At 35.3% G+C, this 4,976-nt stretch overlaps 1 long non-coding RNA gene across 1 annotated transcript; it reads right to left on the reverse strand.

The window, feature by feature from the left end:
• Positions 1 to 447: 447 nt before the first annotated feature.
• On the reverse strand, positions 448 to 1,099 carry LOC126092517 (uncharacterized). Its single transcript, XR_007521348.1, has 2 exons — positions 964 to 1,099; positions 448 to 619 (listed from the first exon to the last, which is right to left on the reverse strand). It is a non-coding gene; the product is annotated as an uncharacterized LOC126092517 (long non-coding RNA).
• Positions 1,100 to 4,976: the final 3,877 nt, after the last annotated feature.

Raw genomic sequence — 4,976 nt, forward strand, 5'->3', positions numbered from 1 at the left:
GAAGCAAGTGATACAGGACAATCCCTCATAATGAAATCGGCACCCTTTGGTAGTACTTTCAGTCTGTGAATAGTGTTACAAATGTCTTTACCTCATGCTCAGATTCCCTACAAACTAGTTAAATCTGGAAAATTAGAGAAGATAAATCCCAGGAAATATTTTAACTTTAAAAACAATTCTAATTCAACAGTTTTTTCTTACTGCATTTTTGCTACAACTGAGTAATAAATATGGAAAAATGCAATTGTAAAGATTGCAGTAGCAAATAGATCTACTGATGACTACAATACTGAATGCACGTCTGCATACATGCTTTGCAAGCCACCATAGGTGCACAGCAGGGGTACCTTGTACCACACCTCATCTCCTTTCATTTTCCAATAGCAAACAGTGAGAGGGGAAAATAGCTGCCTACATACCTCTACATGGGCCCGAACTCCTCTTACATTTGTGATCTTTATATGACATGTATCATTTATCATTTGCAGCAGAAGAGTAGTTTGCAGTCAGCTTCAAATGCTGGTTCTCTAAATTTTCTCAACAGTGTTCCATGAAAAGGATATTGTCTACTCTCCAAGGATTCACATTCGATTTCATGAAGCATCTCCGTACTACTCACCTGTTGATGAAACCCACAGATAACAAATTTAGCAGCTCACTTCTGTAGTGTTTACAAATTCACTTTTATATCGACTTCAGGATATACTGATACTTTAATTACAAACAGAAGCAAACTCACTTAGTCCATTTGATACTGAAATAATGAACTGAATATTTCAAATATATCAGGGAAAGCTTGTTATGATAAAGGTAGGAAGAAAAATAAACAAATATTTACTTTCTTTATTAACAACTGTCAGATTTTCACACTGCCATAAGACGTACTCATTTTTATGTGGCACATTTCCCTAGTAGTACTATCGACCATGATTTGAATTGAGGACAAATCAAGTTAATTCTTACACTCTGTATGATCAGAATCAGCACACACCGTCAACACTTCATTGTTAGATGCTGACTGTCACTTATGGCAAAATCCCTGATGACAGAGGGCCTGCTGAGTCATGCCGAGTAATGCCCCTTTATTTTCTCTGCTTCTTCAGTAGTGTCTCCCATCACCCAAATTCCTCAGTGAAGTTACAATTTCCATAGTTTTATCTGTAACAATTCAATAATTATCTGAACCATAAACATATTGTCAAAAAAACTCTCCTAACTACACATGACATCCTAGTGTTAATACTGTTCTGTCAGGCCAAATCTTGTGCAGCAGCACATGGTCTGAACTGAACAATTAACTGAACACCTATTTACTGCAAGGTAAATACTTACTGCTGTTCAGGAAGGACCGCAAAACAGACTAATTTCAATTTAAGCGGGATATACAGAAATTACATTTTGAACAGTACTGAATGGCGTTTGAATTTTTACTTTTAGTTTATGGAAGAGACATAGGCAGCACTAACATGTTTGACTGTGTATAAAGGCTACAAGGATTTGGAAGATATACATAGCCAAAATACTGTATACTGATGTACTGCCAAAATACTGTATACTGATGTACTCTTACTAACAACATACACCCGAGTAATATACTTACTTTACTCCAGGGGAACACAGATAAACTAGAGGGTTTGATACCATACATCGGCTTTGCCCAATGATGTCATACCAAGCCCCAAGATGCAACACAAACACTATTTCAAAATGGCAACAGTAACCTTAAACCTTTCCATAGTGCACAAATATAAACAAATATAGAATGGTACAAGTTCTTCATAATAATCACTGAAGCTAATGAAACTATCACAGGAAAATAGGGTTCTGTGCTAAGACAAATTGAGACCTGACATAATATCCACAAAATCACAACACCAGAGACAGACAAAATGCAACAACAGAAACGTGATAAAACGATAATTTCAAAAATGCAGAAACTGTGCAATGAGATATAATAAACTATAACTGCTACCAACATTCGATGAGCTACACTGCTCAACTTAAAACCGTGAAACAGATCACACTACAAACAAAATCAAAAGTCAAGACTGACAAACATAGTGAAAAACAATGAAAATTGGCAACAGGCAGTATTGACGTGCCTGTTGACCTATATAATTCAACTTTAAATACTGGTACAGAGAGACCAAAACTCTCACAACAAAAACAACTTCAACAAAACCAAGAATCAAATTTACCAGACACCAAATTCTTCATCAGAGGTCCAACTCAAACACAGATAGCACAAAACATAATGAAAAAAATGGTGTGAACAATAATAAAATAACAAAATTCACCAACCAATTTAAAAACACAGAAGCAATAAGAACACATACCATAGTCAACAGAAAACTATGCAATACATGAAAGAAACTCATTCCAAACCTCACCCTTTCCATTTAAAAAACAAACAAAAAAACACTACCACCCAACTTAACCCATACCCCATCCTACCAAATAGAAACAAACAACAAAACACCTGCCACCCACTCCTATTTAACTCACAAGCCAGAGCCTGTACAACTTGTCCATTAACTACACAAATACCTGAAAAATACGTATCTGCAGTACACTTTTACCACCAGCAATACCCACCAAGATGAGCTTGTAAGACAGAATAGCACCTATCACCACCATAACAAATTTGATGACACCCCCTCCCCCCAAATCGCACAATAGTATTAGCACAGGTCCCAGTCTCAGTCTTTAAATTCATTATTATGGCTCACAAAAAGGTGATTATTTCACCTGTTGCCCAACTCCTTATATAAAGCAAACCCGTCTAACATAATAGTACACCCCTCTGTTACACAGCCTATTCTGCTGTTAATGACTTCAGAATATGCTTGCTGCAAGAACCATCCAATGAACATCAGAATCCCCGTCAGAAACAACGGCTCCAAAAACCCAAAACCAACATCTTTTACGGCTTCCACCACTCTTCCTCTTACCAAAGCACGACTTATCTACTTCCATTATCACCCTTAACCCTCCTGATGATCACCTCTACTTAATAGATTCGCCCACATCCTTTTACAAAAAAAAAAAAAAAATCAATTACCCTACTTTCAGAACCATCAGTTTCATGCATGGTGTATTTGAATGAGAGCCGTTAACAAAAATAGTATGTCAGCAGAACTATAACAAAGACAGTCTCAAGCTGTCAAACCATGTTCGGCATCTGACAGACTGCTGCAAATTATCCTGGCAACACTACCACATGTAGCCATTGGAAGAGTGACAGCATAGCCTCTTTGTAAATCTCTTATTATTCTCATACATGTGATATTTACAGTATCCCTTAACAACACCAAACAGTTGCAAAAATTTAGTAGTTTATACAACACACCCTATCTCAGCCCATAAAACTGAACTACTGAAGGTTAATTTTGAATCTCTGTTGCAAAAAATAACACAGCAAGATTACAAGTAAACTAAACCAAACAATCCTTATACCATAGACCATATACCTTATTAAAAACAAGAGAATTTACCTAGAAATAAAAGAAGGGATACAATAAATACAACTAAGACAACAGAACATCTGATCACCAAATGTAATTACCACATGAACAAAAATTTCATTTCAAAAAATAAAATTGTTAAGCTACTATTCAATATAAAATTAAATTGCACTTACAATTCACAGTTCACATGAATTCCAATCTTAGTGTTCTCCAGTTACTAAGACTAGCACTACACCCTTGTAAATGACTGAGCTTTTTTGTCAAGCACATACAGTGTACACATACCAACAAAGTATGTCAATTTAAACTCACTTTTGAAGTAAACAGTATTCATGCATGCTATATTTTGATTCTAGTAAGAAAGGCTAAAAATACACTTAAAGCATTTCTAAAATTGACTTTGGAACTGTAAGTATTCAACAAGAAGAAGAAGAAGAAGAAGAAGAAGAAGAAACAAAACAAGGATCTGTTCCTGGGAATGATTTAGAATGAGAGAAAAATATATACATTACAACCTGTTTAAGAGAATGTTACACAGAAAATCTGATTATTACATCAGCTTCCTGTGAATGGACAGTGAAACATTTAATATCTTATTTAAGAGGTAATTTTGTCCTCTGAGTGACAAAGTACCCTCAGCGAAAATTTATTCTCCTCTAACAATTCATTGAAATATTATGACTGTGAGGGCATATAGCTTACATCATCCAGGGGCATATAGCTTACATCATCCGTGGAAGAACCGAAGTGCTCATATGTTTTATTTTATTGCACTCCTCCTTGTATGCTGCGTGTAGAATACTTATTCTTTTATAAATTTCTACCTGTGTAATGTATGCTGGGAAAGATGTGACAACTCTACCATTTTGGTAACTGTCACTGCTAATTTATTTTTAACCACGATTTCAGCTTCCATAGTTGTGGAAACTCATTATACAGTAAGATAAATTGTAATAAAACTATTTTTCACCAAATATATCCAGCAAAGTATCAACATAAAAAATGTTGACCACCTTGTCAAATATTCCCATCAGTGAAAACTTCTGACAAACTCACTCTAAACTTGAGAAACACATCAAATGGTACTGTACACTGTCAAATATTTGGCAAACATAGTACAATTTGAAGTATTGTTTGGCATGGGCCTATAGACAATATTTAATCTCTGGATACTTATTGACTTAATATTGCAAACAAGTGACATCATGGCTCAATGCAGGATGGCTACTCAAACTTGGGGAAAAAATGTCTTAAAAAAGGCGTGAGGAGGAGAAAGACAGAGTAAAGAAGCTCCTGATAAATTAATAGCGAGAGCAGAGGGGGGCAGCATACCACAATGACTTATTTCCTCTCAGCTGAGCTATATGCCAGCCATAAGCAGTAGTTCAACTGCAGTTTTTAAGCATCATTAATTAATATGTAATAATATTCATGTAATTAATGCACTTTGCAGTATTACATATTTTAAAATTTTTGATTTATAAAACTCAATAAAATTCAGTTTCAGTG

The sequence above is a fragment of the Schistocerca cancellata genome, chromosome 7 (assembly GCF_023864275.1).
Source record: "Schistocerca cancellata isolate TAMUIC-IGC-003103 chromosome 7, iqSchCanc2.1, whole genome shotgun sequence".
Taxonomy (NCBI): Eukaryota; Metazoa; Arthropoda; class Insecta; order Orthoptera; family Acrididae; genus Schistocerca; species Schistocerca cancellata.